A 12631-nucleotide genomic window follows, 5' to 3' on the forward strand; every position below is an offset into this window, starting at 1 on the left:
ACTGTGTTGTTATACTCTGCTAAGCCTTCCAAAAGTAATTACGATTACGTAGTTTGATTGACATTGGTAATGTCGATCTTAGAAAGTGGCCAGTCTAGAATTTCCAGAAGAAGGAGAATAATCTTGTAGATCAGACAACAGAAACATGCCATAAAGCGTCAATGTAGATAACGCTTTATGGATGGCGCAAGAATAAGTTGTAGGATTTAACTGTCTGCCGCGGCTACTATTCGTTCATTTTGAGAAGACCTTTCGCGGTAATAGCAAGGAAAAATTCAGCAAATTATACCCAGGAGGAGTACTCTGGAGCAACTTCCAGCATGTGCCTTATGACAGTATAATATGATGCACTGAGGTTAATTTTTACAGGAATCTGAAGCCCGAGAAATGGTCTTCAAAGCTTTAAGGAGGTCATCCCGTGTGTCGGATCCGCGGAATCGATTTTTTTTTCTGTAGAATATATGGGTGAAGTTATTTTTTGATGTTCGGAGTCGTTGGGAAATTATAATGTTAAATACGTGATAAGTCACATGCTAGATTTATGTCGATCGCCGTAATAAAGCGCGTATCGGTCCGAATGACGTTCAAATGACTTCACTAAAAGGACAAGAATTGAAGCCAAGTCTGTACATGTGTTTCTTGCATAGCAGATTAATGATCAGATAAGATTTTATGGCTAAAAATCACATTCTACTTTTTAAATGCATTTTTCTCGAAACTGCATATTGAAAATCGGCTGCCATCATAGCTCAAAATCTATCAAACGTAATTCTTTCAAATTTTCAGGACTTATTCAGAACACATTTCTACGGTCTGCAAACTAGGATAATTGTGATTCATTCAGTAGTTTTTTTTTATTCAATAAAGAAGCCTTAAAAAAACACCAAAATTCACAAAAAAAGTTAAAATGCCGCCAAAAATTTAGCTTTCCATATTTTTGCGGACTATAGTTAAGTCTCCACGTTAAAATTCCGTTTACTTTTTTTCGTTAAAATTATAGCAGCCTCCTCCAGCGTGACAGCAGAAAAACACCTTTTCTGTATTTCAATAATGAACAATGCCATTGGGCTGGAAAAATTACTACGCATGCTCAAGATATTAGTAAATATATGGTGAAAGATTTGTATTTGTATCTTTATCCAGTTCTTAACAAAAAAATCTGAAAAAAGCGAAAAAACTGCCTTCACACAAGATGTCCCCCTTAAACTGCCTCGCATAAAATTTCTGATTACCGTCATTAATAAATTTTTCCTTACTAGCCAACCCCTTTCTATCGAAATGGGAGTATAGCTCCGCCGTCAGCTAAAAGCAGCAAATATCAATGAAGACGACGGTTACCTATAGCAGAGCCTTCAACTCTACTAATCACTAAGCTACTTGATTGGGTCTTGCTGCCTACTCTCCAGGTCGACTAAGAGGAAAATTTTAACTACCAACGGATATTGGATGTATTTCTGCAACCACTTTCTCAAATTAGATACGCGAACACGCTCTGGTGTAATTACTTTTCCCATAAATTTTATAAATAAATATTAATCAACTTCTCAACTTATTAGGTGTAAATATCAATTAGTATTAATTACCGTCAGCTCTTTGCGTTTTATTCTTACAGTCGTAAGCCTAATTTGTCCGCCCCTTCTATTTATTCTAGTATAAAAAAAAATCTAAATAAGATTTAGTTTAGTCAGTTAGTAGCGAAATATATAGTCATGTAATGGAACAACATACAAATATACCCTAAAATGTGAGCTATTCTTTTGCGTGCAAATCAATTTGTAAATTATCTATTGTGAACAGTGTTGGACTTCCTCCCCCCAATTGGTTCTGTTCTTAGTAGATGAATAGTAAAATTTTCTTCGCCAACACAAACTGTAAGAAACATAGGATACGAATCCATCAAAAATCCACCCGAGTTCACTTTTATCAACTGCGACAAATAGTTTAATTTCGCTCGCACCTATGTAAGCCCAACTTCAAAGTATGCCATCATACTGGTTATTTCGAAGAATCCTGTCTCTTTTTAGTAAAATCGACTGGAGGTGGAAATTTTAGCTTGCAGTCACCGACTAAAACCACCACCATTTTCTCCTTCTTCCCCCGCGGCTATTCCGCGGGGAAGGCAGCGCTTATAGCGACCAAGCCTTCTGTTCTTCGTGTCTCCTTGCGCGCTCAGCTTTTCCAAGTTCCGCCTAAATCCTTTTGATTGTGGAGTTCACCGTACACCAGTTTCTGCGAGCTTCTACTGATTTTCAGAGAGTCTTCCAGGCTCCTCTTCTCGAAATAAAATCGTGGACAGTAGAACATGAAATGGTTCGGGTTCGGCACGGGAATGACAAGGACCCCGTTGGACATCGCATTCCACAGAATAGAATCCAACACTGAGCCTTGTGGTACTCCTGCTATGACGGTGTACTGCTGTAAGCACCAAAGTATACTTTCCAATAAGTAACTTTAGAGGAGTTCGGTCAAGTAACTAGGGATACTCGTTTTAGCCAATGAGCTTTTCGTCCCCTCTCAGCTAGCTGATTTGAACGCGCTTTGGAGTCGAACGTTATCACGGCACAATATTTATTAGACGGCATCACATTTCGAGCCAGCTTCAAAACCACATCTGCGGTGACGATTGTTGAGCGGGTTTATCGAAGTCCAAATTGACGCTCTGATAGGCTATCCTTATATTCAATAATAGGGAGAAGTGTTTTATAGAGGACCCTTTTCAACATCCTTCCTGTGGGCAAGGCTTTTCTAAACACTAAGCATTTGTTGTTGGTTGCAACGTTCCGGCAGTCGACGCCCTGTTTCCCCTTATAAAGCCCTACTTTCAGGTTCAGCGTTGCACTCCACGAATGTAAGACCTTCTCCCTCCATTTTCTGCACCTGTTTGACTTATCACAATCCCCGGTACATTTCGCCGCTATGTGACCAAATTCAAAGCATCCAAAGCGGCGCTTGAGTGACACCTGTTCCCCGAGTCGACAAACAGCCCAACCTACTTTTACTTTATCAGCCGCTAGTAGTTTGAACGCTACTTCAGCTGTTAAGTTTATAGTTGCTGTTTCCGTGCCTCCATATGCCTTCTTCAGTGCTTTGATTGCGGAATCTTGCAAACTGTTTTTCTAGGGTCTTGCGAATATCCAATCCAATCTCCTGATTTTTTACTTGTACTTGTACCTCCTCCCCTAAGGTCTTCTCCACCTTGCCGAGGAGATTTTCATTGTTCATTGATTGCTGGAGACTGTAAACAGGATTCGTCCAATGTCGATTGATAAAAAGCAAGACATTTGGTGAAAAAGCAGATGACTTTTCGTCAACTTGGATTATTGACCTTATCAAGGGAAATAGGCAAATGGACAGCCTGCATACATGAGAAAGGAGTGTAAATTTTTTTTAACGAATATAGCACTTTTCAAATCTGGCCTCAGTTCTAATATTCAATGCAAAAGGGGGAGCGCAGGGGCGGGAAAGTGGCCATTTCTTTCACTTTCACGTTCTCAGAACCTACTCAATCAAAAAATCTGAAAAAATGACAATACCGCCACTATATGGTACCTAGGCTCGGAAATACCCCCCATACCAATATCTGTTTAAATAAAGTTAATAATAGCATATTACCACAAATTTTAGTAAATGACTGTAAAACTCACCTTAAGTTATAATTGGAAATCGTAATATGACTAATAAGGTTATAATATCATCATCATCAACGGCGCAAGAACCGGTATCCGGTCTAGGCCTGCCTTAATAAGGAACTCCAGACATTCCGGTTTTGCGCCGAGGTCCACCAATTCGATATCCTTAAAACCTGCCTGGCGTCCCGGCCTATGCCATCGCTCCATTTTAGGCAGGGCCTACCTCGTCTTCTTTTCCTACAATAGATATTGCCCTTATAGACTTTCCGGGCTGGATCATCCTCATCCATACGGATTAAGTAACCCGCCCACCGTAACCTATTCAGCCAGATTTTATCCACAACCTGATGGTCATGGTATTGGTCATGTGAATGCTCCTCGGAAAGCTTCTCGATGTATATCTCAGAGTCACCGAAGGACATACTGGATTGCTCTTATCAAAATACGACCCATCGTGGAGTCCAGACAGTATCGACTTTTTCATCTACATTTGGGTCTCATAGCCTATTTATTCCTCTTGAGAGAGCTTCTAAAAATTTGCTTATGTTGACAATCTATTATGCAGATGTTTATTTACACCAGAGGGTTGTGGCCTTGAAGTTTTTTCTAATTAGAAAACTGTGATCCGTATTTTGGATCTTATCTTTGTAGACACCAAGCCAATAATTGGATAATACTTGGATTTAAGTCCTAGTTCGTTACATTTGTTACAAAAAAAGCTCCCCTCTTACGTTTTGCATATCCCGATTATGCGTCCATACGTTCAGCCCATGAAACACCGAGCCACATGCGCTATTTTTTTTATCTTGCCAATAATGCACTCTTACTGTACTTTAATTTCCTGCCAATGATCTTCGTTTTCTCTGCGGATATGTTGACAATGGGTGGCTTCTGTTCTTTGGAGCTGACAAATGTGATCTTGAGATTGCTTTATTTACCTCATTTTTGTCGGCAGCTCTTAATTTGTTTTCATTTTCCTGATTAGGTCCATTCCATCTAGTGAAGTAACCCCATGTTGGCAGCTGGTTGATGACTTGATCAACAATTTTTCTCGGTGCAACACGCTGTTCAGATTAAACCACCCTTTTTCCTCGGTCTTTTTCCAACCTTCACTGCAATGAGATTGCTCCTTTTAGGGCTGGTACTATTAGCGGTGCTATTTCCCTCCCCCCAACCCCCTCGTTATTAGCTCCACTACCCCCTGTCCCCTTCACCACTGGGAGAGTGGATTTTGTTATCTTTTTAGAAGAAGGCCAAGTACTTCCTGCAAAGGTGTTTGTGATTGATAGAATCTTGTAGTTTTGTTGTGAGAACTGGTGAGCGCGGTATGATGCCGCACCAGGTACTTGGTATGAACTGACCCACTATATCTATATATTTTACCTTCTAGTAAGGATGTTTCCGCCCCATACAAAACTAATGGAGATTCGGATGGGCTCTCACGTGCTATCATCCTGAGGTGAATTGCATATCACCCTACGTGACAGTCGCCAGAAATGTTATTATATTACTTTCGCTTCTAATTGCGATAATAAGTTCCTCTTTGGGAAACCTCGAATTAAATCTGCGGACCTTCTAATTTCGGACAAGCACTGGTTTCGAAGGGTCGGAAATTGTAGAAGGTTTTGTGTCCGCGGATTTCTGTAACTTGCAAGGTACCTGGTTGGATTATGGCCTAATTTAGACTATGTTTGAATGGGACGGTGTACATACATTGGTAGACTTTTTATCAGATATTCTCAATCCGATCTAGAGCAGGGCATCGCCTGTTCTCAGAGCTGTTTATGGCTAGGAGCATCCACTTCAGTAATTCCAGAGATGTCATGTGTGGCATAGTGACCATGGTAGGCGGCTGACTCAGCATGACAGGCGGGAACAATCTGAAGTCCACCCCAATATTTATTTTTACTTCCGTTATAGAAAACTTCATTAGTTGGAAGCTCTACTCAGTTTTGTTAAGTAATCTGAATAGGCTCCCCTACTCCCCTGCTAATTTTGCATTCTGGACACGTGTGGAGCAGCTTCCGCCGTACCGTTCCAACCTGTAACGTATGACAGAAAGTTTCTGTTTGAGTAGATCCGAAATTTCAACCACAGGTGTTTCATTAGGTATAGCAGAGTTTGGGTTCTGTCCGTCTAAGTAATGTAATGTAATGAGTAAAAAGAAGCAGGCACTTACGGCCATCCCGGTTCAAGAGTAGAGACCATTTTGGATGCATTTTTGTACCAAATGCAAGTAACAAAGGTACATTTTATCAAATCTCCGATCATCTGCTAATGCGTCTAGTACGCGTTCATAAGTATGTGATGCCTCGGTGTGAATATACATTTTCTCAAAGAAAATTGTTTTTTGGTAAAGATATTAGCTAGCAGCACAGCTTGGAACCATATCCAATGCACAAGAAAATGCTAGTCCAATTCTATGTTTCTATTCAGCGTCTGAACCAATCGTCCAATCGTGTGCTCAGTATCTGAGATGTGTTGCTTGGGTGATTTCTGTTCTACATATTATTTGGATGATATTTATTTATTATTAGGCGGGCATGCACTGTCTCCGAAACGTAGGAATGGAAATGCAATATTAGAAGGAATTATTTAATTTGAAATAAGGCCCCGTTTAGAAGGTAAATTATATTACATTTATGGTGTATCAAATATAGATACGGATTGTAGCTTTCTGTAGCTTTGTTATAAAAACGTAATTCTATGTATTAGTTGTAGTTACATGAAAACTCCACGGAAGCTTTGCGATTCCTTCCACCATTTAAATTGTTGATTTTCTTCTGATGCATATATTGTATTACATTACTATAGTCGAAAAAACACAACTTTTGATACTACAAGAACTAATAATTGCAAAGTTTAGCGTCAATAGCTGATAAAAGGATGGGTAGTAATCGATGGAATTATTCATGTTTTGACGAAACCACTAGCTTTTCATTTGAATTGACTCAAATTTAGTTAAAATTTGGTACAAAAGAAAAGACATTCTTATGCCGGGTAAGCAAAAGAATGGCGACTTTCTCCTTTGTTAATTGAATTTGCAAAGAGATGGAAACCACTCAAGAAAAGGCGGACGAAACATGGTGGTTGTATTGTTAAAATCCTCATTGTTGTTTGGATCTCTTATGAGGTTTTGTGTAAAATGAATTCAATTAAAGTTGGTTTTAGTTGGATGTTCTGCTGTCTGGCTTTTACTCATAGCTGGATGCAGAAATCTCAGAAACATTTTTCCGATTTCCTCTCATATCGAGGCAAATTAGAGACCATTTTCCTTTGATTTAACAGTCTCCCCGATAACGTTTTCCGGGATTAAACAGTATCTTCATCCCACTATTTTCTGAGTTTAACTGCAGAGAGTAGAAGACGGCATGCTTTTGGTTTTCGGTTGTGTTACCTACTTTAGGCCGAGCACAGACTATTATAAAAGCGTATCGTAACGTAGGGTAGCGAAGCGTATTCTATTTTATCCTATGAAAGCTTAGCCACAGTTGAGAGGACGCCCGCACTCCACCTCTACTGTTCTGCACCAAGTGCCCTTGGGGCGATCAACTCGTCGGTTATTTTGGGAGAGTAGATTCCACTACATGGGGTAGCCAGCAATGCAATTGTCGCTATCCCTTAACGTATGACCTATACGCTGCCACTTCCGTCTGCCAATCACATCGCGTACGACTGACGTCAAGTTCTCCGTTTGTAAATGTATCAGGCCAGTGTACCCCTGATGATGTCACGCAGCCAGGTATTGACAGAGGCTTGGAGTTTTCGAGTGACAGGGGGGGCACTTTTCATATGCTGCTCCCATATAGAACAGAACAGAAAGAACACTCGCACAAAAGGTACAAGTTGATCTTGTTGTTAAGATAATTGCAGTTCCAGATTTTAGACAAGATGGCGAAAGCGGATCTAATTCAGTATGGTGTCGTCGTCAGCAGAAACCACGCTTCCTACATATATGTATATGATCGATTGTTACGCCAATATAATTTTCCTGCCCGTTTTTGAGGTTCTAAATTCCAATTTGAAATTAAAATTCTAAATTGCAAATTTGAATCTTAGGACTTCTATCACGGGAAATTTGTCCGTGTGGCGCTCTGCTCTGCTTTGCCGCGCTACATGGCTGAGGAATTGTTTTTTTTGGGAAGAAGAAAAAGGGAAAAAGAAGAAGAGGAGGAAGGTGGCAAGTGTGTCCTGCACGGTTTTTTTTGAGGTTGTGATTTTGAAAATTGTAAGGATGGGAGATAGTTGGTCGCTCAGGGAGAAAATTGACGAATAGTAAGCTCCGCCGGATCAAAATCACATAAATGTGAAAAATGGATCGCGATTGTGTCAGACATATTCTGTTTTCCTATCGAGTGCGAAACCAATTGTTGCCATTTCCATTCTTGGTCCCTGATTATTAGTAATAAGCTGTGCGTTACGAGCAAATAAATGTGTCTCGCGGGCGCTCTCCTCCCTTATCACGTTGGAAAGTGTTCGGCAATTTCCCATTATAAACTCAAGAAAAATCGAGAAATTCAACCCTCGAGAGATAAAAATTCGAAATTTTTATTCTACATGACAGCCTTTGTCATCGTTATGTTACCTACCTTTTTAGGTCATGGCGGGGGAGGCGTTGATGTGTGCCTCAAAAGCGTCTTGACCGTTTGTTGCGAATCGTAAGGATGCGGTACCTGTGCAAGATGAGGATGCTGCCATGTCCGCGGTGACAACATCGTCCATCGAAACCACCGCGACTCTGACGCTGTCGAGATTGAAGGCACAATGTCGACGATAAGGTCAGCCATATGAATGATGAAGTTCTCCAATCGATATATGAAAAGACTACATTATTGTAAGTGTATAATTTTGCACTAAATGTTGTGTACTTCTTAACAGAATAAATGCGCCATGGTGTGTATACTTAGAGACTAATTTAATCCAAACGAGATTACTATATTTAGCTTATAATGGAGCGATTTTTGATGTGTTAGCTACAAGATCAAATTCAGTTCATCCTGATGGGCATGGGTATAAGTTTACTACTATTAATTTTGTTGTGTAGTTTATTAGTATTTTCAGTGGTGTATAGTTTAGAATTTAAGATTAATTTCCGTGAGAGAATGGGACTATGTTCCTTTGTTTTTCCCTTGCCGCGAAAGAGCTGCTTGCGTTGATATCTATTGTTTAGATCAGTTGACTTGGACGAAGGATATTTGAGTTTTAAGTCTAGCATATTTTTTTTTCTATTGACAATAATTTGTATTTGTGAACAAAACAAGATTCGTAAATAAGGAATGTATATTACAAAAACAATGAAAGAAAGTACGTTTTCAGAGGAGAGAATATATTTGAATAAAAACGAAGAGAGCATTAAAAAAAATAACACAAAAATTATATAAGTAGGAAAGGAGGAGTGTCGTTCTATTATAAGGAAGCTATATCTAGGTACAAATAATATTATGGATTTAAATAGAAGAAGTCAAAGTATATGGACAAAAGAAAATTAAAGATTTGAACATATTTTGTTTGCGATAGACCTAAAAATTTGTTTGTTGAGGATGTTGAAAGCCCTGAGTCCACTTCCACTTGATGACGGACTGGACCATTTGGGAAGCAACTTACCACCTCTCTTGTGGTCCACGGATTCCTCTTTTTGGGTTAAACACCCTAGCTAAAAAAGAAGAAAATCTTGATTGACGGTTTCGTCCAGGGCAGAGGTAACTTATCAGACGCTGCCTCATCTCTGCCCTGGGAGCAGCATGACCGAAACTGGCGACAGGTCATATTTGCTCCGCCAATTTCGGTCACGCTGCTTCCAGGGCAGAGTCTGATGAATTGCCTCTGCCCTGGACTGTCAATCAAGATTTTTCTTCATCTAGTATTGTCTGCGGCAGAGGAATTGGGATGCTTTTGCCAAATGTCCTAACGAGGAAGAAATGTCACTGAAGCATTTTTTAAAGACGATTAATTTTCAGTCTAAGCAGAAAAGGGCAGCCGCTAGCTACAAGAAGCAACGATTTTAAACAAAAAAGAGGAATCACCCATGACCATAAAACCGCTTATCTGGACAATAAAAAATCCCGGCCGACCTTCGAAAGAAGTTAACGAGTCAAGTTTCCCAACAAGTAGGCGCAAAGTAGTACAGATATTAACGCAAACATTCTTCAGAGTTCATTTGCTCCCTTGCGGCCCATATCCAAAATTGGTGGTCAAAAGATTACTTGGCCGAACACAATAAGACCTTCTACAAAATATTGTCTGACGTACTGAAATCTTCTGGTGGTATGCTTTAAATAAAGCACACATTGGTGACTACGATGATCGACGCATGGGTGTTTGCAACAAACAGATTATCAACAATGAGGCGCTATATATGCGGGCGAATGTCAAAAGAATTCAATAAATGTCAAAAGAATTCAATAAATCTCTCACAGATCCTCAAATTTCTGCCCGTATTACATGAGCAACATCAACTTAAAAAGTGCAATATAATTTAGGAGACGTTGTCAAGTGGACGTCAAATTTAGAAATTTACAGAATAAACTTCAAAAATTTATATTGGGGTTGTACCCAACGTTTCCGACAAAACATGAAATTTTGAGGCATGGTGCCAGAATAATTAACCACGCTATATACTGGCAAACTATGGGAACAGGCGGCTGAGATCCGAAATAAAAACTTTCCTATTTACTGGCAAAATTTTGTCATAAAGTTTTCTTAGGAAAGGTGCAATATGGACATACTAAATAGATTTCTAATCAGTTCTGATTGCTTGCTAAGCAGAATAAGAAAGAAAGTCCAGAAAATAAGGAAATCTCTCTCCAAAGTGACCCTAAAATAAGGAAATCTCTCTCCAAAGTGACCTATTGCTACTGGAAATATTCGATGTAACTCAAAACAATAATGAAGATGGGGAAATAAAGAGAGAAAGCGAAGAAAGAAGAATTGGTCCACTGCGATCCAAAAAGTAAAATTTAAACTGTGCTGGTATTTCCGAGCCGCTTCTTCTCTCTGCCGGAGTTCATGAAGGAAGGAAGGAGTTTTTGACAACTGATCTGTCTGATCTGTCTGATCTCAAAGAAACATGTGCGATCGCGGACAGTGGTAGCGACCTGCCCGGAACTGAGCGATTTGAATATCCTGGACCAATGCTATCAGCTAATGGTAAACTGCGTTATGTTATTGCACATATCAGCGCAACTTGGATGCAGTGGTCATTCATAACTGGCGTTTGATTTACCAACGAATCTCTCAACTCCAAAATTTTTCGAAGTGCCGTTTGTCTTGCCGCCCTCTGTGGTAATTAATAAGAATATGTTGCCATGAATGCCGATGGCGGGAAAATTGCGAGAGGGACGCCCTGGACGGTATGCACATGTAATTCGCGCTGACGAGAACTCACTTGTCAAGATTGATCTGAACATCAAAGTCGACAGGAAACAATTAAAAGCTCGGCCGACACAACGGTGGCTTGATACGCTGGATGATGATTTGATAACCTCGCGTCTCTATTCAGCTCAAGCCTTTTACCGAGCAAAATGGCTGAGAACCCTACACGGAAAACAACCTGTTACGAAGCCACAACAGGGGACTCCGACTGGACGGATAATACAAAGACGAAACCGCAACGACAAAGGAATAACGATTTGCGCATGTTCCCATGGAACGTGCGCTCCCTGTATAGAGATGAAGCTGATAAGCAGCTAGCCGATACCCGGTCCTAATATAGGGCTGATATAATAGCGTTATAGGAGATGCATTGGACAGGGACCGGTTTCCTAGAGAAGAACCGCTACACCATATATTATAGTGGCCATCCAGTAAACCATGTGCTCGGAGTAGGTTTCTTAGTCAGCCAAAAAATTAAACCTACTGTTATCGGCTTTGAAAACATAAGCGAACGGCTAGGCACTCTGCGCTTGCGAGGCAAGTTTAGAAATATAAGCCCCATTAACGTTCACGCCCCTTTAGAGGAGACTGCAGGGTCGGAGAAGGATACCTTCTATGAGGCAGTAGAACGAACTCTCGAAGCCTGTCCCAGATATGTTATTAAAATCATACTTGGGGATTTTAACAGGCAAGTAGGGAAGGAGCCCGTATTCAGGCGATACGTTGGTTCCCATAGCTTACACGAAAATACAAATGATAACGGACTGCGGTTTATTCAATTGGCAGGGTAACACGAAATGGTTGTTGGAAGTACCTGGTTTGCGCGGAAAGCGGTCCACAAACATTCACGAGCCTCTCCAGACGGGACCACTTTCAACCAAATTGACGACGTGTTGATCGAGCCTCCACTTCTCAGCCTTGATGAATGTTAGAACATATAGGGAGGCCAATATAGACTCGGATACCTATCTCCTTGGCATGGTGCTCCGAGCTCGAATACCAATAACACCACCCAGAATCCCCTCTGACAATCAGGTGAAAGTTAACACTGAAGCCATCCACAACGCAACCCTCCACAACACCTATGGATGCCGCAATAACTGTAGTCAACAGAGATCCTGGAGATGAAGCATCAACAAATGATCTTCACAATCACCAGAAGAACGTTATCACAAATACTGCCACAAAGATACTTGGCCCCAGCCGCAAAAAGAGTCGGAAGCGCTGGTTTGACGATGAACGCAAGCTAGCAACGGAACGGAAGAATTCTGCATACCGGGTAATGTTGCATTCTCAAATGACGCGGGCATGCGCGGAGACTTAACACGAACTCCGGCGAGCGGAGAAGCGACTTCACAGACGGAAAGTTAAGCCTGGGAGAACCAATAGGTCTGTGAACTCGAAAAGTACAGGAAGCAATCGCACCAGGCGCGGAAATTTTACCAGCAAGTCAGCAGGATGAAGCCTTACACACTCCGATGCTCATCCTGCCGAGACAAAGAGGGAAATCTGATTTCCGACAGAATGGGCATATTGGAGCGATGGGTAGAGTAATTTGATGAGCTACTGAACAACCAGAACATTGGCAAGTTGGAAGTCCCGCCAAATGAAGAAGATGGAAAAATACTGCC

Source organism: Hermetia illucens, chromosome 1, assembly GCF_905115235.1.
Source record: "Hermetia illucens chromosome 1, iHerIll2.2.curated.20191125, whole genome shotgun sequence".
NCBI classification, from domain to species: Eukaryota; Metazoa; Arthropoda; class Insecta; order Diptera; family Stratiomyidae; genus Hermetia; species Hermetia illucens.